Here is a 24,609-nt window from a genome sequence, read left to right as displayed (position 1 = left end):
TCGACCGATGGGGGTGGAGGGGGATGGTGTTTCTGTTGACACAGGTCATGGCTGATAAGGGACCCTAACCAGTCCACCTCCCCAGTTGATAAAAACTACCTTTTAACTCAAAACCCTTATTTCTTATCCATGACACCTTCTTATTGTTGTACATGCCGAGTTTTGATTTATCAGTCTGGGTCACATCTGAAAGGATCACTTTTGATTATAATATTCACTTTGTTTACAAAGCAAACCTAAGTAAGTAACTGAAAATAAGCAAGGAGGCCTTGCCAGGAGTACTGCATGACATGACAGAAACTAAAAAGGTGCATTTTATGCATCCGAAACCATATAAAAGAGTGGTTAAAGAAATGTATATCCTTCTAGAGGATGAACAACAGAAATGTTTAAGCAGCTCACTGAAATCCACAGAGTTCACATTACTAGCATATTTTTTTAGAAAAGCAGACATTCTAGTGCTAAAGGTCACTATTTAAATATTGAGTTGAATAGCTCAGGGGTAGTATGAGGAAGTCTGTAAGTATGAGGAAGACACGAGTTTACTGGGACATCTGTGTATGATGTACGATAAGGTCGGGTGGCACTATGCCAGAGTAATCCTATGGCTAGGCTTGTAAAGGCCCCAGGCTAGGTGGGCCAGCAATCCTTATCATATGTCCTATCTTCTAGTCTACATTTATGTTTCTTTATTTGCAGTGTTACAGGTTACAGGAACTCTGATGTGAACAAATGTGAGAAATGTGTAATAGTTTCTGAAGAATTACTCATTTGAGACATACTTTGTTCTTTGAAAATAAAGTGCTTATAGAAAAAAAAGGCATACATACAAGTTATATTTTGTGAAGGAAACTTTGGATTTAGGCTTGCAGCTTCAGAAGCTGACAGGTAGCTGATGTTTATATATCTTATTATTGAAAAAGCAGAAGGAATTATAGCAACTGTATTTCTGTGAACTGCTCACTTTCATCACTTGCTATTTATCACAGCTTCACATGGGCTGCAGTCATCATCTGACATCTGACTCAATAGTACGTTTTGCACTTGCCAATTCCCTGTTCATTACAGTTTGTTTTATATTTTACCTGGTTTCTTTTCCACTTATGACTAGTTGTTATAGTTTGTGAAGCTGTATTTTTCACCTAGGTTGTATCTGCTAACAGGCATACATGCATCTTGCATGCTGTATTTAGTATGTCCTTAAGCAGTACAGTAAACAAATAAATGACCATAGGTTAATATTTACATCATTTATTATTATTCATTTCCCAGGGTGGCCATGGTGGTGGTGCAGTGGTTAGCATTGTCACCTCACAGCAAGAAGTTCTCTGGTTCAATTCTCGGCTGAGGTGCCTTCTGTGCGGAGTATGCATGTCCTCCCTGTGGTCATGTGGGTTTCCTCTGGGTGCTCCGGTTTCCTCCCACATCGCAAAGATATGCTGTAAGTGGATTGGACACTCTAAACTGGCCCTAGGTGTGTGTGTGTGTGTGTGTGTGTGTGTGTGTGTGTGTGTGTGTGTGTGTGTATGTGTGTGTGTGTGTGTGTGTGTGTGCCTTCTGTGGAAGGTTGGGTGCTGGGCTGGCAACTTGACACTGTAAAAACTCTACTGCCAATCATGAGTGGACAGGTGATCACCTGTGGCGACCCCTAACTGGGAAAAAGCTAAAAGAAGAAGATTATTATTCATTTTCTAAAAAACTCTTATCTTTTTTTAGGGGTGTAAACGGTGGATCCTGCCCTGGCACTCAAAATGCATCCAACATGTAATAAAATATTTACTGCTGTTTGCTTCTCCTTACTACAGGGAAAATGTGTAAGAAATCTCAGCAAGCATAACAAGTTATTATCAGAGCCCATATTTTTTCTTTTTCATATTCAATCATTATTAAATTAATTTCTGGAAATGAAAAACACATGCTCAAATTTGTAAAACAGATGTATGATAATGGGGAATAACAGTAGTAATTCCCACAGTAGGACTGCAGCATGTTAAAATGATACCTGAAAGTAAGTTTGGGATATGCAACCCACTCATTCAGCCAACAAACTAGTATCTTCCTGTTGTAGGGAACTCACAACAGTATATTTCCAAGAACAGCTTGCTTTTCCAATGTATGTTACTTCCACTTTAAGAAGTTAGAGACTAGGAGGAGCCATTTTACCCATCCCCCATGGCATATGTTGTATCCTGTCCTCTAGCTTCCCGTTATATCTGGTAACACTGTGCTGGTGTTTAAGAGACGAAGAGGCAGGAAGTTTGTCTGATTATTGCCGGAGACATTTTGCATTAAGCAGGTACTTAAAAGTGTGACAGTTTTTCATTGTCTAGTACTCCTTTAATGTCTGTTTTTCTCTTCTCTTTTCTCTTGTACCTCTTTTTTATGTTAAGTAGAGAACTATCAGCATTAATGTCCAGAAAAAAAAAAAAAAAAACTGTAGATTTTTTCACAGCATTCCAGACCTTTCATCTGGGAGGTTGGTTACCTTTCCTTTTTGAGATCTTTGCCTATATTTTGCGTATTCATTTTGTAGGTAAAATAGGCAATTTGCAAGTCTTCCCTGTGTGTTTCTGAGGTATAGCGCAAGTGTCAGATTGTCTTATGTTTTAAGTTATATCTTTCAACTGAATTGTTATACCTGTTGTTCAGCTTTTTCTTATTGCCTTATGTTCCTGTTAGGAAGAAGTATACAGTAAATTAAACATAATGGATTGTATTCTAAATGGATGAAATGTACTTGCCTGTTCAGTGTATTTTTTTAGGCAGTACTGAATTTAATAACCCATCTGCTAAGTTTTATTTTCATTAATATAGCTGAGGAGTGTCTTTTTTTCAAACCTTCTGTTAGTTCTTCTTGGGCATTTGTCATATGCGTGGTCTGTTGTGAAGACCATTGAATTACGCAGCAATATAAGCTTTTGTGTTTTGCTATGACATTGGCAGTTATATTTAAACAATTATGTTTGGGTTTGTTTTCTCTTATTCTTACATGTTATCTGCTGTAAGCAGTGTTTCATTCACTTCTCTTTATATACATGCAACAATTCTTCTTAAAGTTTAAAAGAAATGGCTACAGTGACAGTTATTTGCAAGCGTTTACCATAGTTTTCTTTTGGCATTATTTTGCTGCTTTTAGTTTTAGAAAGTTTTAGAAGTATTTTATGTCAGTGTTCAAGTATACCTGGGTATCCCTTTAAGGCAAAGAGAAAATTATGTTTTAAGCAATGTCCCAAGCTCCAGACAGACAGTGCCTTTTTTAATAACAGATTGGTTTGCTTTCATTCATCTTTTAATTGGAGTATGCTTTTACGGCATCCTACTTATTTTACTGTTTACTTTATATTTATTTCCAGTAGCTAAATGGCATTTTTCTTGGCCACCTGAGAGGTCAGGTGTTTAGTTCAGGGTCACTGGTGTCGTGTGCAAGTTTAAATTTTGATACAATTTGTCTCCCAAATCCTAGTAACTTTAACCTGTGCTGACAGTTTGTGATTAAGTAAGATGCACATAACAGTATGTATAGATTTGTGTGTGTGTGTGTGTGTGTGTGTATGTATATGTGTGTGTGTGTATATATATATATATATATATATATATATATATATATATATATATATATAATATATGGGTCTACTTCTGTTCTTCGAAGTTACACTTTATCGAAGAACAGAAAGCCGACCCCACTGTAGCAAAAGTGCGCTTAAGCAAAAATGCACTTTCGCGAATGACAGTTTACCGAAGCACAGTAGCATGGGGATAAGGGAATATACCCTTTTCCCCACTGTAGTGTGATCTCTGAGTTAGTATATTTAAGTAGCGGGGGTGTGGGGGCTGAACCCATATGAGGGCTTCAGGGGGGCTTTCCCCCTTGCAAAAATGTGTTTGTAGTATGTTTTATGTTTGTGTTTCTGACTCGGTAGACTTCTGCTCACCAACAACCTTCTGTCCTCAACCCAACATGGATTTCGCACATCCCACAGCACCACCACTGCCCTACTCAAATTCACCAATACTATAAACTTCCACAGGAATCTAGGTAAATTTTCTCAGCTACTTTCCTAGGTTTATCCAAGACATTTGATACAGTCTCACATAATAAACTACTGTCTTGTCTCTCTGACCTCAACCTTAACAACCCCACCCTCCTCTGGTTTAAAAGCTATTTAGATAACCGCCAACAATCCTTCAAAAATAAAATTGCCAAAGATTCCAAAGTCAACCACAAAGCATTCTATAACTATGTCAAGAATCTAAATGGCAATGCTCAGATCTGCTCTGAGCTACAACAGAATGGCATTAAATATACTGATCCCAAGGATGTTGCCAATATCCAGGCAGATCGATTAAGTGCCAACCACTCACCTCCTAAACGGCCCATCTCAATAACAGAAGATTGCTAAATTCTGGTAATAACGGCTACACAGGTAAAAAACGCACTCTCCAAAGCTAAGAATGCAGCATCCATGGGACCAGATGACATCCTGGGCTGTGTACTACATGAACTACAAAATTAAATGGCAACTCACCTAAGTGTCATGTTTAATCATAGCGTCACCTCAGGCTCCGTGCCCACTGAGTGGTGCACAGCTATAGTTATCCCACTCCACAAGGGAGGATCCACCCTGGATCCCGTGAACTACCGCCCCATCAGTCGGATGAGCCTGATCTGCAAGGCCATGTAATGTATTATCATGGAACTTATAAACAAAGACATTGGCAACCTTCAAACACTGAACCCCACCCAGTTTGGGTTCGTAAAGGGCCGATCTTGTCTCCTGAACCTGATTGACTTCTTCTGATTGACTTCTTCAAATCAGTCTCCAGAGCCATGGATGAGGGTAAAGCGGTCCACACAGCCTATCTGGACCTCGCCAAGGCCTTTGACACCATCCCCCACTCTGGAATCATAGATAAGCTTACTAAGCAGGGCATTAATCCCTATGTCACTCGATGGGTTCCCAACTGGCTTACTGACAGATCCCACACTGTAAAAGTAGCTGACTCCAAATCCAGCTCCAGACAAGTGACAAGTGGAGTACCTCAGGGTTCAAGTCCTGGGACCGCTCTTGTTTGGCATCTACTTCTCTGAAGTACAGGCCAACACTAAGCGACTCTGGCTAACAAAATTCGCAGATGACTGCAAACTTGGAGCCATTATTGAATCCCCAGATGATGTGGATACTCTACAAAAGGGGTTTACAGAAACAGATGCTTGGTGCCATAGCCATGGGCTCAAGCTCAATGCCAAGAAATGTATAGTTATCCCCTGTGGGAAAAAACATGCAACCATGAATTACCACATAGGTGGCAGTACACTAAACACCGAAAGTGTGATAAGAGACTTAGGGACACAGGTGGACAGTGGCCTCACCTTCATTAACCACATTGCCACAACATTCAGGAAATCCTTCTATGTGGCACACCTCATTACTAAGGGCTTTTCATCCAGAAAAAGGAGGTCATTGTCCCACTGTACTCATCCCTCATTAGACCCATTATAGAATACAACACCCCATTTGGTATGTGCCTCTCAAGACATCTGCAACAACTGGAAAGGCTGCAGAAATACCTCACTAAAAGAATCACAGGACTAAAGCAGATGCCCTACGTTGACTGCTTTAAAAAACTCCAGCTATACTCTGTCGCATATCGTCTACTCGGAGGCAATCTCTGCTTAATATACAAGGCCATGTCAAACCCAGAGCTGTTGGACATGCTACACTTAAAGAAATCCCAATCCCTCAGAGCCACACGCTCCAGGGATCTAAACCTTGTTTTCACAATTATCAAAACATGCTGGTGGGATAGGTTCCTGACCCAGAGACTCCCCAGACTCTGGCATAGACTGCCCATACATGTCAAGCAGAGCACCTCTTTGGTCCTCTTCAAAAGGAACCTTGACAATTGGATGGGAGAAAGGAAATTCACCCCGGGGATCACGTCAGTCATCCTGCTATACTGGGGTCCAGGGAAGTAAATAGTGTGGGGAGAAATGGCCAGGGAATTGTTATAGCTAGGCTTGTATAGGCCCTAGGGCCGATAGCTTAGTACCAACCTATGAACCTGTGAAATGGCATAACTGTCTATCCCCCTTCACTCCCAACCTCCTTAGGCGTGCCGCAAGGATCAATCCTTGGACTCCTTCTTTTTTATATCTTCACAAACCAACTCCACACAGCTACCTCTAAAACCGACATAGTCCAATACGCTGATGACACAACTCTCATATGCTATATGCTTTGCACCCAACATCCAACTTCTCCAACAAAAGTGCAAGAAGCCTTCTCTGAAATAGAGAACTGGCTTAAAAACTCACAGCTCATACTAAATCCCAAGAAAACACAACTAATGCTATTCCACTCTACTAAAATGAGCAACCTCACCTTCTCTGTACTCTCCACCAGCAAAACCCAAATCACCCCGGTCACTGAGGCTAAACTCCTAGGAGTTACCATTGACCAGCAACTCAAATTCACAAAGTGCATATCAACAGTCATCAATAAAGTCCACAAAAAGCTAGGCTCCCTCTATCGCTGTAAAAGTTATCTAACCACCGAATCTCGAATTGCAATAGCCAGGACCCACCTCCTATCTACTCTACTTTATGCATCCCCAATTCTAACTAAGCTTTACAAAACTGACCTTAATAAACTTTCCATCTGTTACAACAAAATTGCTTGATTCACTAACAATGCCAAATCACGATCCCACCACTGCCTTTCCCTACAAGCTTTGCACTGGCTTGAATTTCCAAACCTATTAAGGTACCATCAACTCAGCCTAGCTCATCTAATTCTCTACTATCCCGAGAAAACCCCTGACCTGACTGGCATGCTGAAGTTCTACAATTCAGTTAGACAGCTTCAGTCCTCCAACAAAACCTTAATTGAAACCATCACATGCAAAAAAACAACTCCGGGGAATCACTATTTGCCCATGAAATAGCAAAAATATGGAACAACCTTTCCCCTGACCTCAGACTACAAAACTCCACATCCTCCTTCAAAAGCCTACTTAAAACATATCTCTTCACCAACCATCTATGCACCTGTAATTGATCCCCTGAAGCCTTGTCCGCTTACTGTTTCTTCACTCCATCTATCCTGGACAATACAAACAACACCATCTAACTATACTTATCCGTGTGTGTGCGTGTGTGTGTGCGTGTGTGTGTGTGTGTGTATGTATATGTATGTATATATATACATATACATAGATATATATATATATATATATATATATATATATATATATATATATATATATATATATATATATAGGTTCATACTAGGCTATCTGCCCTAGGGCATTTATAAGCCTAGCCAGAGTATGTTTGGCTTTTGCCACCCATTTTAAATTAATTTTGCTATGCCCTTTTTCGAGGTTAGTATATTAACTAGGCCATCTGCCCTAGGGCATTTATAAGCCTAGCCAGAGTATGTTTGGCTTTTGCCACCCATTTTAAATTAATTTTGCTATGCCCTTTTTCGAGGTTAGTGTACTGTGCCTCTGTCTAACAGTGACACAGAAGTGAAACCCAGGGTAAACCTACAATCTCCCATCCACTCATCAAGATTCCTCTTGAAGAGAGTCAATGCGGGACTCTGCCTAATCTGGACTGGGATTTTATTCCAGAGTGAAGGGAGCCTCTGGGTTATGAATCTGTCCCTCCAGCATGTTCTATTTATTTCAGTGCTGAGGTTAAAGTCTCTCGAGCATGTAGCTCGATGGGATTTGGATTTTTTGAGGTGCAGCATGTCCCTTAATTCCGGGTTGGACATGGCTTTATATGTCAGGCACAGATTGCCTCTGAGCAGGTGGTATGCCACTGAGTAGAGCTGGAGTTTCTTTAACCGGGCAGCATATGGCATCTGTTTCAGCCCTTTGATCCTCTTGGTGAGGTACTTTTGGGGGTCTTTCCAGTTGCTGCAGGTGTTTGGTAAGGTACATCCCAAAAGGGGCATTGTACTCTATTATGGGCCTGATGAGGGATGAGTAAAGAGGCACGATGACCTCCCCTGATCTAGATGTGAATCCCTTCATGATTAGGTGGGCTATATAAAATGTTTTTCTAACCACTTTGGCCATGTGGTTGTCAAATGAGAGATTGCTATCAACTTGGGTCCCCAGGTCCCTAATTACTTCTTCTGTACTTAATGGATTACCACCTATGTGGTAATTTGTGGGCACTTTGTTTTTGCCAAAGGGGATGACTATACACTTTTTGGCATTTAGCTTGAGGCCATGGCTCTGGCACCAGTTGTCTGTTTCTATGAGGCCCTTTTGGAGGATGCTTGTGTCGGCTGGAGAGTCGATTATGACGCCCAGTTTGCAGTCATCTGCGAACTTGGTCAGCCACAGTCCTTCCGTGTTGGCTTGTACCTCCGAGAAATATATACCGAACAAGAGAGGTCCCAGGACTGAGCCTTGTGGGACGCCACTTGTAACTAGTTCGGAGTCTGACATGGCTCCAGCAATTCTAACCATGTGGGTTCTGTATCTAGTGACATAGGGGTTTATATTTAAGCTGGTCAGCTTATCTATAATGCCCGAGTGGGGTATTGTATCGAAGGCTTTTGCGAGATCCAGGTAGGCTGTGTGGACCACCTTCCCTTCATCAATGGCCTTGGTGACTGTTTCAAAGAAGCCGATCAGGTTTAAGAGGCAGGATCTGCCCTTAACAAAGCCGAACTGGGTAGGATCCAGTGTCTGTTGGTCCCCAATATCTTTATTTATGAGGCCCATGATGATCCTTTCCATAGCTTTGCAGACCAAGCTAGTCAGGCTTATGGGGTGATAGTTTCCAGGGTCCGTTGATGCACCACCTTTGTGGAGAGGGACCACTGTTGCTGTATGCCACTCTTTGGGTACGTATCCTGTAGTAAGGCTGAGACTGAACAGTAGTTTTATGTTTGGGTTTAGCTCTTCTTTGAGTTCATGTAGGACGCAGCCCGGGACACCGTCTGGTCCCATTGATGCTGTGTTTTTTGCTTTGGAGAGGGCGGCTCTTACCTGAGCATCTGAGATGTCAGGGGGGCAGCACTCTGCTGGGATAGATATTTGCCCTTTTGGTGGGGGGGGAGAGTTTGCGCTGAACCTGTCAGCTAGGATGTTGGCAATGTCTGTGGGTTCAGTGTATTTTTTGTCATTTTGGACTAATTCTGAGCATATCTGGGAATTCCCACCCAGGTTCCTAACATAACTAAAGAAAGCCTTGTGATTATCCTTAGTGTCCTGTGCAATGTTTCTCTCGAAGCTGGCCTTAGACTATTTTATGAGTGCCCATAGTTTTTTGCTAATACTGATCAGAGATGCCTTCCCTTTTTGGGATTTTGCTCTATCATGTAGTAGCTTCCTCCTTCTATTGTATAGTTTGTTTATGGCTGGGGTCCACCAGACAGGACGTCTGCCTTTGGAGGATTGGGTCTTGGTTTTATTTGGGATTGCATGATCCATGCCTTCCTGAAGGTGTTCATAGAATGCATTTATAAAGGATTCTGCGGTCTTCCACTGGCCCGGGGGCTTTGAAGGATTCCACCTCGGTTTTGAGGAGTGTGAAATTTGCTTTAGAAAGTTTTTCACTGTGGTGTTCTGGGCAGGGGGTGGGGTCAGGATGTGAATATCCAGTTGGATTAGTTTATGGTCTGATCTTAAAAGTGAGAGATACACTTCTGGTCTGGAGCATAGAGTCCCCATGTTGGTGATGATCAGGTCCAGTATGTTTTCCCCTCTTGTGGGAGTGGTAACAAGTTGTTCCATAGCATTTGAGTTTATAAATTCTAGGAACCTTTGGGCTAGGGTGTTGGAGCTAGAGTAATGTTCCCAGTCTATGTTTGGATAGTTGAAGTCGCCCAATATAATGGTGTTTGGAGAGACCTTCATATTTTCCAGTGTTCTTAGGAAGGCCGAGTGGGGTTCCTGGGTTTGGGAGGGTGGTCTGTAGCAGGCTATAAACTGGAAGGCAGTTTTACCCACTGTTAGTTGCACATGGATAGTCTCTGATGCTTCGTGCTGTGCCACCAACCTGGAGGTGTGGGTATCTTTGATGAATATTGATACTCCCTCTCCTTTTGTAGTGTGTATGTATATATATATATATATATATATATATATATATATATGTATACTCTTGCATGTATAGTTGCTTGAATGTATATATGGAAAACTTAAACATTTATATACTCATATTTAGTTGTGAAATATCTTGCAATGCTCTACCAGGTTCTTATCTACTCTCATTGTATATTCTGTACACTTGTATTTTTAACCAAAAGAGGGAATATCCTCTGATTGTATACTAACAGCTGTAAAGTCTACCATCTGTATGCTACTACTCTGTAATGTCTCTCTTGTAAATTTTTCTTCTCTCTGTAAACTTATGGAGTTTTTCTCCCCAGGACTCTGCTGAAAATGGACACTTGTTGTCTAGTCGGACTATTCTGGCAAACAAATGTTAAATAAAATAAGTGCATTTTCGCTTAAGTGTACTTTTGTTAAAGTGGGGTTGGCGTTCTGTTCTTCGATTAAGTGTAATTTCAAAGAACAGAAGTAGACCTATGCTGCGTATATATATATATATATATTTATATATATATATATATATATATATATATATATATATATATATATAATGTGTATGTGTGTGCATATACACACACACACACACACACACACACACACACACAACTGATATTTATCAAGTACATTTGTGTTTGTGAACTTAGCATAATAGCAGATGTTCGAATAATCACTGCAACAGTAGTCTTACATATATGGGTTCTATCTTGTACAAGATACAACAGGTTGACAGTTTCTACCATTAGTTAGGTTGAACTGAGATGGGAAATTCGGCTTTGGGCATCAATCCCTTTACAGCTTTCATGCAGAGAGAGAGGGAGGCTAAACCCTGAAAGGACAGTGCCAGAAGAATAGCAATAAAAAATCCACACCCTGTCATCAAAACATACAAAAGTATGAGGGATGGAGGGAGGGAGGGAGAGGATACTGCAGTACTGATCATTCAAACATCAAATGTTATAGTAAATTTACTTACACAAGTGTACTATGTTCTTCATTTGGTTACTACTGCAGTAGCCTTAGCTGTATACATAGATTACCACAGCTTAAATTGACTGGGTAGAAGAAAGAAGAGCGTCCTGGAACACCTACAGAATGGCCCTAGCAAAGCCTGTTTTAGACCTGGAGAAGGAATCCAGCTCATAGTGCTTTGTAAATATGTGCACAAAGGACCAAGTTGCTGATTCTAGAATAATAATAGCATAAAACCCTTTCCAAATAGCCACAGATAAAGCCAATTCTCTGATGGTGTGCACTTTTACCTGGCCTAGAATTCTTTTGTTGTGGCAGGTAAAACAAGGAGAAATAGCATGAAACAACCATTTTGAAGTAGTCTGTTTTGACACAGGTTATTTTTTTCCTGCCTGGCAGATAGCATTTTAATGCCTTTTGCCACCTTTTTTTTGAGGTTATTTTTTTCTTACCTTCAAAAGAAATGAACTGTCAGAAGTTCTGAAAGATGTTGTTCTGTCAACATAGTATCTAAGTTGTCTGTGGACATGCGAGGTATGGGGTATCCTTAGACAGGGAGATGGATTGCTTGGTTTATGGTAAACTCAGATATCACTTTTGGCATAAATGAAGTATGGGATGTTAAAGAAACACTATCCTTATGGAAAATGAGATAAGGTTGACCCACCGTAAGACTTTGCACCTCAGTTATTCTAATTGCAGTTGTCAAAGCACTTAGTAAGACTGTTTTCCATGTTAAGAACCACAAGTCAGTCTAATGAGCTTAAGTTCAAATGGAGCAACAGTTAAGTCTTTCTACCACAAAATTAATATCTCAAGGAGGAGCTGCATGTGATTGAGTAGTAACTGACACAAGTACTGCAGAACTAGAGACACACTAGCCCTGAATGGGTTCTCTTTTTGTAGCTGGCACCAACTAGAACAGCTTTTCTTGTTGGTAATACATGCTTTTTAGTTGCAGGGTTCCTTGCCTCCATTAAAACAAATGGATCATTATGAGAAGAGGGTTTGGCATAATGATTAAGTTCTTTATCTCACAGTTACAAGGTAGCCAGTTTGATTCTAACCTCTGGTTATTGTTTAGGCTTGTAATAGTCCACAGACTGATAGCATAGTATTTACCTATGAATCTATTAATATCTGCTGCATGTCCTCAGAAAAAAGGTGCCACAAAGGTATTAAAAGTTTGTCAAGCAGACAGTAAGTTGTAATTGTTTGAGATCAGGATATGTCAAACCCCCCCTGATCCTGAGTGAGTAAGTCCTGTCTGTGAGGAATCTTGCTGTAATTGCTGCAGGTAATTATCCAAATGAAGGGAATCCCCACAATTTTCTTTGCTGTGTCATTCTGAATCATCAGAAGTACTCTGTTTTTTGTGGAGAGGGTTTAAAAGCACTCATTGATGTTCCTGTCCAAGGAAAAGGAAAGACATATGTCTTCCAGACTTTCTTGCATGGAGTCCTGGTGGAGAATTTTGCCAATTGATTGATTAGAGCAGAGGCAGAATGATCTATATGAGGTGTTAGATACATTAAATTCAGTTTCCATTCATGAGGGTCTGCCCTGGTCCTGCTCAGCTTGTCTGCCACACAGTTTTACTCTGATGGAATGTAAGATGCCTCTAGAATGAGATTTACTGAAAAGTTCTATCCCAGGCTAACATGGTTAGTCTGCGTAGGGGGTAAGATCAGGTCCTCCTTTGCTTGTTTATGTACCACATCACTGTGATGTTGTCTGTAAACACTTGAAGAGATCCTGGAAACCACAAATGGCTGAGAGAAGTGAGACCATTTGTAACAGCTAACATATATTTTATGTTTGTGTGTTTTGGTCTTTTTGTTACAAAGACCCAACACTTTTATCCTCATAAACACAGCTCCCCAAGCAAAGTCTGAGGCGTTTGTTGTGACTGTCTTGGAGCAGGAAGGGAGAACAGGAGACCTGAATTCTATGAAATTTGGTGTATACACCACAGAGTCTCCATTTTGACAAATCCCACAACTGGAATTTGAAATATCAGGAGATACTGATGTTGGACCAAAGATATTTTGAGTACCACTGGATTGTTTTTCATGTTGAGTCTTGCAAGATATACCATGTGTATCATAGATGGATTGAGTCCCAGAATCCCGAGGAATTATCCTACTGAGATGGTAGTCTGGGTGGAAAACCTCAGGAATAGAGCTAAAGAAATCCTTTTTGAACTCTGGTGTCTAGGAGACACCCTAGGAAAGCAATCCGGTGAGAAGGAGTTAGACAAGACTTCTGCAAGTTGGCTTGGAATACTGGGCTTGTGTAGGAGATTCCTTACCCAACTGAAAGATTCCTGACACTTAACTTTGCAAGTTATCAAAATGTGAAAAATGTGAATACTTTGAAGTCTGCAATAGGCTATCACAGGAGCCAGACACATTGTGAGAACCCTTGTAACACTGACGGACCAAAGTGTAATGCACGGAACTGATAGTGTGATCCAGATGCAGAAAACCTTAAGTAACATCTTAAATCTGGATCTATAGGAATCTGATGATGTGCATCTTTTAAACCGAAGGTTACTAGAAAACTCGGATGTGGGACAAAGGGTAAGAAGTTGTGAAGAGGCAGCATTTTGATCTTGGACTATCACAATGATTAGAAAAGAAAGATACAGAACTGGTCTCCAAGAATCCTTTTTACTTTCTTTGGCACCAGGAACATCCTGGAATAAAACCCTTCCTTTAACTGAGGAGGAAGAATCATATGCTGAATGACTGACTGGAGGCAAAAAAAAGAGTTTGGTCCAGCAAGTGAGGAGGAATCCCTCAAAAGGGAGAGAGAGACACCACTACCATCTGTAACCTAGACTGATTAGTCTCAAAACCATCTGTCTGAGACAGTCCTTAGCCAAAGGGAAAAAAATGGAGGTTTGGACTTTCATTGGGGGAAGGAGGTAGGAAATCCTTCATATAGTCATTCAAACTTATTAGACTGTATTTTGCTCTGGGGTGTCCTGCTTTTTTTTTTTTTTTTTTTTTTTTTTTTTTTTTTTTTTTTTTTTTTGAAACCTCCCTGCCATTGCTTTCCAACACATTGGTCTGACTGTTTGTTTTGCTTTTTAAAGAAAGTAGTAGAGGGAACACTGAATCCACTGGCAAACTTAGAGAAGGTTGGCTAAAAAAATTGAGAATAACTGTCTCATCATAATGACCTGTGCAGCAAAGGGTCCATAAACTAGTTATATACTTAAGGGAGAATTCAAAATCTGATTTTTGACATCCTGTGGGAGGTTCTAAGATAGTAGTCAGGCAAACCTCCTCTTAACAGTTCCATTGGCGGCAGCCCTGGAAGTTTCATCAGCAGAAAAATAAGCATGTTTTAAACAATGGATGGTCATTTGAGACATAGAAGACACCAAGGTGCACAAAGCAGATTTCTTCTCATGCTAGGAAACAGATGCCATAATATTCTCACAAGACACAAGCATAAACTTCAACATATGAGCTTGACTTTTGCTGCATTTATCAAACGCCATCACATCCTTTTCAGAATGAGCGGGATTAGTATTTTAGGTTTATAGGGAAGTACTAGCTAGCTGTCCTTGGGGGTCATTTTAAGCATAGCCAATTTCCTTTTTAGTGCTCAAAATAACTTATCCCATTTGATTATAGATTAGCCTTACTTATCCTGTAATCAGTAATTACATAGTATCTCTAATGAGAATACCCGGGTTCATATCGTAAATAATTTGTCAGACAGGTCACCTCTTCGCAGTCTGTAGGATACTGAGTATAGCGGCAGGGCTTTGAGTCTGTCCATGAAGGACATGTTGTGTAGGCCTTGTATCCTTTTAGTAAAGCATCTCTGTTGACATTCCAGTTGTTGCATGTGTCCGGACAGAAACATACCAAAGGGGGCATTATATTCTATGATTATGATATTAACTATTATCTGGGTCTGCATAATCTGGTTCAAGACTGTAGATCACCAGACAGCCTGTGACCTGCTTCTTATCTTGGGATTGTTGCTACTGTTTTGCATTTGGTGAGAGAGGAGGTTAAGGAGCATTGTATCTAAGCAGAGTGAAGTTGTGGTGAAGCTAGTACTAGTAGTAGCCAGGCATTAGCCATTCAGGTGACTCCCGTCTTTTCATCATTCATGACAAGCTAATTCTTTCTTTTCAGTAAATACTGCTTGATATGCTTCAAAGTCAGAAAATCTGCCTAAATACTTCATCCATAAATCATCCGGATTTACTTGTTAGTTCCCCTCAGGCGTTTGACAGTGCTCTGTACAGACACAAACACACTCAGTGACATTTTTTCCTAAAAAAGCTCCATTGACATTTCACCAATACCTAGTTGTACACTGGAGAGCTAGTTTGCAGTAATAAGCATCATCCCAGATTTGCAAACCAGATACTCCTGACATACCTTATATTCTCACTCCAACTGTCTAATCAATAAAGAGTCTGTCGCCATGGATACAAACTTTCCTGCTATCTCCATTCTTGAGGCAATGTAGAACATGCCTCATATTTACTGACAACCAGTTAATTCTCAAACTGATATGGTATGTGAGAAATGTATTTACACAATGTCACTGAAGGCAAAGCTGTCACATAAAAGCACTCCTAATGTCAGTAAGGTTGTCAGTAGTACATATGCTGCAGTAATCACACACAATTCAAAGCAGAAATATAGAGCCAGATATGCTAAGGCACTTAAAGGTAACCTTTCTAAACCCCAAAGACCACCTAGATGAAGTATACATAAAAACACCCTCGGAAGCACCAAGTGCATTCTTTTAAAATAACACCCATATTAACACATACAGCCACATCTCATGGAGCATCTACTTCTAAACCCATAAGGCAAACCACCACACAGTCCAACATTCTGGTCATTGGAGACTCTATTATGAGCCACACTGATGTCCCTCTCACCAGGCTGATGAAAGGAGAACATCATGGTCAGTTGCTTATCAGGGGCCAGGATTTGCCACATTACACACGCACTAAGGTCACTGGACCACAAGTACCAGTAAGACTTGGTCATAGTCTACATGGGTGTAAATGATCTGAGGTATACTTCCCTAGACTATATGAAGAGGGACATGAATATGTGCACCAGGCTGGTATGAGCGTCGCACTGAGCAGCATTTTACCATCTCCAGGGATGACGCCACAATATAAACAAAAGATGACTGATTTTAATAATTGTATTAGTTTCTGGTGTCATTTTAAGGGATGCAATATTTGTTAGCATGGAAGGAGATGATCAACAGACCACACTATTTTGCCAGAGATGGTATGTACCTCTCCCCTCTAGGCTTTTGAATATTAGCTAAAGCATTGTCCTCCCCCATAGTGCCTTTTTAGGCAATGTTGAGCTGAAAGTACTTCCAACATAGCAAATCAAAACCAAGAAAATCTAAAGGTGCTACTGCTCATTGATAGGAGTTTAAACAAAAAACTTCACTCCTGACAAGCTTTCTTCACCCTAGAGAATGCTGACATCAGTGCAGTCAGTGAGACATGGTTTAAAGCAAAATTATGTCTTCCACACATTTAGACCAGCTACTACACAGACAGGGACTAAAGGTGGAGGTGTTTCGATTTTACATCAAAAGTAAATATACCTCAAGGCTGGTCAAACAGGATGATGTACTTGATCTTCTCCATGTTCAGATCACCATAGGCAAAATCCAGTGCCACTTCCTTGTAAGCTATAGGTCCATCTCCATGACCCAGAAAACCCATACCATGTATTTAAACTTATTAGAAACCCACACCATCGAACCCAGTACCATAGTTATGGGTGACTTTAGTTATCTTGCTATTAAATGGGAATTGACACCAAACTTACAGGCACAAGATTTCTGGATTTTGTAAACACAAATTCACTGGAAAAGATTGTCAATACACCCCAGGGGTTCAACCATATTGGATCTGGTCCTCACTAATATGTGAGTGTGCTGCACATCCCCTAGTGTGATGTCTTCTCTGTTAAGGTCATACTACAAAATGATCTCCTTTGAAGTAAAGATAAAACTCGAAACCCCAGCTAACCCTGGAATGTTCAGGAACTGCACTAAGGCTAACTTCCCACTATTAAATGATAACATGGCAAAATTTCCAGACCCTATAAACCCTGAGAACACTGCTGACTATGCAGAACTGTTCACAGAAACACTATAGAGGCATGTTAATAGCTGCATAGAGGCAGCTGTACCCACCAGGAAGAAGTACAGAACTAACTCAAAAAGCTAGTCATCCTCGTGGATTAACATCAGTGGGTTGTAGAATAGAAGGAAGAAAATCATGGCAAAAATTAGAAGGTACAACTCCCAGCAGGTTAAAAGCACCCTTGTCAAACTAAATAAACAAATATGTGTGGTCCAACACAGCAACAGACGTCCAGTAAAAATAAATAAAATTTAATTGAGAAATAAAACACAGTTCATGAGCGCTTTTGTCTGGTAAGAAAGAGACTTCATCAGATAACTTACACAGTTGATCCAGTTTAAATACTTCTGCCTACAATAATTAAAAACGTCATTAATTAGTAAATTCACTTTTCAATGCAACACGGAATTTATCTTGACATCACTATTTATCAAACAAACTCTGATTTTAAGTCTTAGGCAAGACACATTTTGTAATACTTATCCTATATTTCACCAGTAATCATCCTTTTTGGTTAAAGAAAAATTTAGTGAGGGGACAGGCGATTAGAGTTGCCAGGATGACCGCTGAACAAAGAGATATTGGTATTGAACTAGGAAGAATAAAGATGTTTTTAGAAAGGGGTCATCCCAATAAACTGGTAACGGATATCATCAAAGAAGTGGAAGGTGGTTGGGGCACTAGGTTTAAACCGCTTCTAAGTGTTGGACTTGACAAGTCCACTGAACTCCAACCTGTGGTCAGTTACGATAGAGCTTTAGTTCTTGAGTTCAATCAACACACCAGTCGAGTGCAAGATATTGTCAAGAGAAATTGGTGCCTTTTAGGTTTAATAATGAAGTATCAGAAGTGGTAGGTAGGAACCCTTTCTTTTCATTAAAGACAGGAAAGAATTTTAAACAGATATTTAAATCAAAAATAAACCCCCTCAATAATGGGAGAGTTGGTACTAAAACCTGTGGTAGATGCAAACAATGCCCCTATATCTTAAAAGGGGATTTCACCACACTGGAGAACCAATTAGCAAGTAGAGTGAAATTTAAAAGAGGGAGTTGTTGTTCCTAAAGGTTACTATACATGGCAATATGCGAAGGGTGCCCAACTTTCTATATTGGCAAAACAGAGAGGGCTTTAAGGGTAAGAATGTACGAACATCTTTATGATATACATATGAGTAAAGAAAGTAATGCCCTCTACAAACATGCAAGGATATGTATCAACTAAGGTTTCAAGTGTGGCAGAATAGATACGCTCCCACCCAACACAAATGGAGGAGGGATTGGAATCTTATTTTATTCAAAATGGAGTTAACATGACAGTTGAGACTGAGAGCCACTCTCCCCACTGGATTAAATGATTCTGTGTCTTTGACGCCCATGTTAAATGAGAGAGCAGCCTTAGTTCGAATTGACACTCATGATAGTGTTTTTAAAATACATTATTTAAAAATTCTTCATACATCTACAGTCTAAAATGTGTGTGTGTGTGTGTGTGTGTGTGTGTGTGTGTGTGTGTGTGTGTGTGTGTGTGTGTGTGTGTGTGTGTGTGTATATATATGTGTGTGTGTGTGTGTGTGTGTGTGTGTGTATATATATATATATATATATATATATATATATATATATATATAAATATATACACACACACATATATAAAACGTATTTTCTTAACTCAGCTTGTAAAATCAGTGATGGTTATGGATGGTTAAGCTTAATCTGATACTGTTTAAATTAGAACTTAGAGTGGCTAGTAATTTTGTAAAGTGGGAATCCACTTGGGTTCATACAATGAATACTAATTAATGATGTTTTTAATTATTGTAGGCAGAAGTATTTAAACTGGATCAATTCTGTAATTGGTTATCTGATGTCTTTTTCTTACGAGATGAAAGTGTTCATGAATTGTGTTTTATTTCTCAATTCAATTTTATTTATTTTTACTGGACTTTTGTTGCTGTGTTGGACCATGCTTATTTGATTTTTGGTTTTTACACTGTCTTTGACAAACTAAATAAACAACTCGGAGGATAAATAAAGTCTACCAAAGCCAAATTTAAGGTAAAATGTGCTTCCCAGGGCAAGGACAACTAAAAGGCATTCTTTAGCTATGTCTGCAACCTCAAAGACTCTTCACAGTTGTGTCCAGAGCTGATTGTAAATGGATCCACCTATACTGAGCCAAAAACAACATTTAAAGCAGGAAAGCTGCAGCACCAAGAAAACATCAGCTTGGGACAAGAATGTTCTATAGGGTTGGGTGGGTGGCCTAATGAGGGTTGGGTGGGTGGCCTAATGGTTAAGGTGTTTGCCTTGCAAACGCAAGGTGCAGGGTTTGAGTCTCATAAGGGATAATTGGCTAGGCTTAAAATGGCTCGCAAGGGCAGTTAGCTTAGTACTAATCTATGAACCTATAAAATAACTTGAGCAAGAGGAAATGTATAAATATTTGGGAATTGATGAAAGATCGGCAATAAAACATGAACAAATATGAATAAAACTTAGTAAGGAATATTTCAGAACACTAAAATTCATAATGAAAATGGCATTGACATCTAGGAACAAAGTCCAAGCTGTAAACCAATTTGCTGTTCCTGTCCTAACTTAACGTTTGAAGTGATTGACTGGGCCCAAAAGGTTGGATCGGTTGGACATTAAAACAAGAAGGATGCTTCATGCTCATCATATGATTTATAATCAGGGTATACCATAACTATGTATTCCCCATAGTATAGGCCCCCTCAAAATTGATACATGTATAGATCTGCAGTTGTAGAACTGCGTACATATCTGCTGACGTCACAAGACCCAAACATAGTAAAAACCAGGAGAATAAGTCTAAGATGACTTCCCTGCTTAGTTTAGCAGAAGCATATCTGTGTCAAGTGGGAATGGGAATCAAACCAGAAGTAGATAAAAATCATCAGGCAGCAACTGAATGTGCCAAAAATCAAAAGAAAGAATATAAGATGAAGGATCAGATGAAAAGGCAAGAAATGTAGAATATTGATCAGGACTGAACGCAGGAATTGTTTAAAAGAGGTGAATTTAAACCAGAAGACAAAAGGTTAATGTTGGTGGCCCAAAACAGTGGACTACATACATGTTGGTTTACCAAGTCCATTGAACATTTGGGAGAAACAGACAAATGTAGGTTTTGTAAAACAGAATTCGAAACGGTCACACACCTTGTTGCTGGCTGTGATATCCTAATGGCAGAAGGACTGTATACTGAAAGTCATAAAAATGTGGCAAGACTGTTGCATTGGGGATTGCGCAAACATTATAATACTGAAGTAGCTGAAAACCATTGGAAACACGAGCCACAAAGCATTACAGAAAATTATGAAGTTTATGTCACACGGGATCACCAGTTACCAACAGTTCAAAAAATAGATGTGAGAAAAACAGATATAGCAGTCCATGAAAAGAAGACAAAAGTAGTATTGAGTGAATATATTGCTACACCCAGTGACTACACTGTCTTACGTACAGAGAGAGACACAAACTCATAAAGTACCAGGATTTGCAGGCAGAAAAGAGGGCAATGTGGAAGAAGGATACCCAGACAGTTCCAGCAGTAGTAGGAGCAATGGGTCTTATAAAAATTTACAGTTGTGTTTAGATAAGTATCTCCATATGAATTGCAGAAGGAGTCAATACTAAGCACATTGCAGGTGCTTTGAAGAGCACTTCTGGCTAACATGAAAAATTGAAACAATACTAATTTCACGAACTTTAATCATACTTTGACTTAGGAATGGGGTTCAGTCCCGTTGTTGTATTAGAAATTAAAAAGATAAGCTGGAAGATATAGCAAACATACTGGCCAACAAGTTCAGCTCTATCTTTACCCCTCTTCCCCCTCAACCTTCCCTCAAAAAATAGCATCAAATATAAGTCCCCCCTGCCATCACTAGAGAATAGGCCTTTAATGATCTCTCTTAAGGCCAAAAACACTGTATCAGTGGGCCCAGGCAGTATCCCAAGATGCCTTCTAAGTAGCATGAAACATGACCTGTCAGGCTGTCTGGAATTACTATTTAACTATAGGCTCCAAACAGGCTTTGTGACTCATGAATGGAGAACAGTAACAGTGATCACTCAGCACAAAGGTGGGCTGTCTACTGATCCTGGAAAGTGCAGACCCATAAGTCTACCTAGTCTCGTATACAAAGCCATGGAAATAATTATCCTGGAAGTGATTAATAATGACGTAGGAAACCCCCAGACACTGGACCTAACCCAGTTTGGTTTTGTCAAAGGCAGGTCATGCTTTCTCAATGAAGTCCACCAAGTTGAGAAAGTCACCAAAGCAGTGGATGAGGCCAGAATGGTTCACACTGCCTACCTTGACCTGACCAAGGCATTTTGACACAATACCTCACTTGGGCATTGTTGACAAACTCAATTTGTTAGGTACAAACCATTATATCACCCAGTGGATAACCAGCTGGCTCACAGACAGGACCCAGTAAGTTAGAATTGGGGAGTCTACCTCTACAAAGAAGCCAGTCACAAGCAGTGTCCCTCAGAGATCAATGCTGGGCCCACTCCTTTTTGGCATTTACTTCTCTGAAGTTAAGGCCAACGTCATTGGCCTCTGTCTGACTAAATTTGCAGATGATTGCAAATTAGGAGCTGCCATTAAATCCCCCACTGACACAAATGTTCTACAGGAAGGGCTAACATAGACAAACAACTGGAGTGAGAGCCATAGACTAAAACTAAATGCCAAGAAATGCATAATAGTATCCTTCAAGAAGTCATCCACCCCTGTTATCTTTCATATTGACAACACACCCCTAAGAGTTGACTCAGTAGTTAGGAACTTGGGGACACACACAGACACTGAGCTTGGCTTTGACCATCATATGTCTACAGTAGTGAGGAAATCATTCTACACTGTGCAACTTATAAACAAAGGTATGGCATTTTGGTCCAAGGAAGTATTTGTTCCACTGTATTCAGCATTCATCAGACCTATCATTGAGTATAATGCCCCATTTGTTATGTACCTAACCAGGCATATGCAACAACTGGAACTTCCACAAAGATGAAATGAACATGTCCTGTGCATGTGCCTCAATGCCCTATCCCTGTATTCTGTCTTCTGTAGGCTGTTGAGGAGATATCTATGCCTGGCATATAAGGCATTGTTAGACCCCATTCTGATGGACCTCATGCATATCTACAAAACAGATAGCACCAGAATTACCCAATTACCCTATCTAAAGACTTAAATCTTGCCTGTGATATAAATAGGACCTGCTGGCGAGAGAGTTGTGTATCCCAGAGACTACCCCTTCTCTGGAACAGGCTGCCCATCCATGTGAAGCAGAGTTCCTCCCTAACCCAATTCAGGTATAACTTGGACAATTGACTGGGAGACAGAAAGTTCATTCCTGAGTTAGCACCTGTTTCTCTAATGGAGACAGGCAGCCTGTAAATGCTTCATCTTCCAAGTCTCTGCTTACACTTATCAAGGGTACCAGAACTTGTCATAGATTTGGGATGCATGGCTAGGCTTAAAAAGGCATTTGTGGTCATTAGCTTAGTAAACACTTACGTTTAACAACATCTGGGTTCACTAAAGCAATAGTTGCTGGGTCAGATCTGAGATGAATGTATGTTGTTGTGTCTTTCGGCTTTTCCCTGTTAGGGGTCGAATGTATAAAAACATAAATAATTGATACACTTTGTATATTCTTTTTGCTTTCTGGGGGGCAGTGGGCAAAAACACTGTTTAAAGTAGAGCAGAGCTGGAGGACTAGGAACGGGTTATGGAAATTCCAGTTGAAACAGATCGTAATACTTCCTGAGGGACTGAGAAGCATCACTGTTTTCCCTCTTAACTGTTTCATTCTATAAATAGTTTCAGGGAAAGAGAATTCTTCAAAATTACTAGCTGAAGCCACACTCTTCTCAGAGTCTGAATCAGCACTCCATGGAGATAGCACATATGTGATTTAAAATCATTTTGAAGTTCAGACTCTTGAATCTGTTCAGAAAATGAAGAATCCATTTTTATTTTACCAGAAGCAAACATGCAGGATGGGTCAAGAACCTGCAGTAAACCTTGAGCTAAACCCAATAAATTGATCCTGTCCCGAGTAAGTGAGACATGAGAGGACACATTTAAGTTTTGCTTTCTTTTTGGCAGGACACTCTGACAAACTAGACACACTTTTTTGCCAACAAGAAGTTCTTTAGGGATGGGCACAGCTTTCTGGCTAAGCAGAGTGGCATTTTCTGCCCCTTCTCCCAGGACCAACAAGAGTGCCCCTCCCTTGCTCAACAAGAGCACTCCAACAAGTGCAAAGGACATGTCTAACCCCTTGTCCATGGTGGCTGGCTGTAGGAACTACACCAGTAGAAACTAAGAAAAAAGATGACTGGTTTGAGGAACCAGCTTTGGCCACAAGAGAATCAGACACCTGTAGCTGAGGCATTTTATCAGCCTTCTGTGGTGTCAGGGGCTGCTTAAAAATCTTTTTCATTTGTGACTGAAAAGGGTATAACTGAGGAACCAGTAGGTTGTTTCACGATTAAGCCAGAAAAGGTGCTTTGATTCCTTGGTAAACCTGGAAGCAATAGTAAATAAAACTGGTAAGCTGCAAAAAAGTAACCTTTCCCTGTTAAAAAAAAAATAGTAAAAAGCACTTAAAACACTTGCTTCTGCCCCATTGGGGAAGTGGCATAAACCCTTCTCTAGTATACATACAATTTTGTCAGTGTTTGTGTTTTAGTCTTTTACATGGACAGTTTTATTACTTTTCAGTCTTTCTCTGTCTTTGCTGTCAATCTTTTATTTTTTTCAGTTATTTTAGGTACACCTATAGCTCTCTCTCTCTCTATGTATATATGTGTGAGAGTGTGTGTGTGTGTGTGTGTGTGTGTGTGTGTGTGTGTGTGTGTGTGTGTGTGTATATGTATATATATATATATATATATATATATATACATACATATACATATATATAAAATGTGTGTGTATATCTATTTACACACACACACACACACACACACACACACACTTGGTAAAGTTTGATCCAAATACAGCACAAATATAGATTGTAAACCACACAGTAATCTGTTAACACCACACAGACACAGTAAACAGAGCAAGGAAAGTCTTTTCTTTACTATTTGATATGTGCTGTTACTGAGATGCCATATGGTATTTACTATGACAATACCTTGGTCCTTAACTAATGACATCTTGTAAAACACCGATAAAGGCTTCCATACAGGTGCCTTGTTTGTAAATCTGACAATAGAATTTGACCTCTTTGATCACTACATTCTCCTAAATAAACTAATTGAAATTAGTATCGGCCTAGATAACACTGCCTGGTTTAAAAGTGTCTAAACTGATTTGAGAGAATCCTATTTTAACTC

General features: G+C 40.0%; 1 protein-coding gene across 1 annotated transcript in view; it reads left to right on the top strand.

The window, feature by feature from the left end:
- The first annotated feature begins 2,229 nt into the window (after window positions 1–2,229).
- The window catches only part of PGAP4 (post-GPI attachment to proteins GalNAc transferase 4), a 92,731-nt gene continuing 70,351 nt past the window's right edge, over window positions 2,230–24,609 (top strand). Inside the window, exon 1 of the mRNA XM_044084025.1 lies at window positions 2,230–2,296. The gene's annotated coding sequence lies outside the window, so the exon portion shown is untranslated. The remainder of the gene's footprint in view (window positions 2,297–24,609) is intronic.

This window comes from Protopterus annectens, chromosome 9.part0 (assembly GCF_019279795.1).
Source record: "Protopterus annectens isolate FY-2018-M chromosome 9.part0, PAN1.0, whole genome shotgun sequence".
NCBI classification, from domain to species: domain Eukaryota; kingdom Metazoa; phylum Chordata; order Ceratodontiformes; family Protopteridae; genus Protopterus; species Protopterus annectens.
The sequence above is the reverse complement of the archived record's forward strand: the minus strand, read 5'-3'. Positions and strand labels throughout refer to the sequence as shown.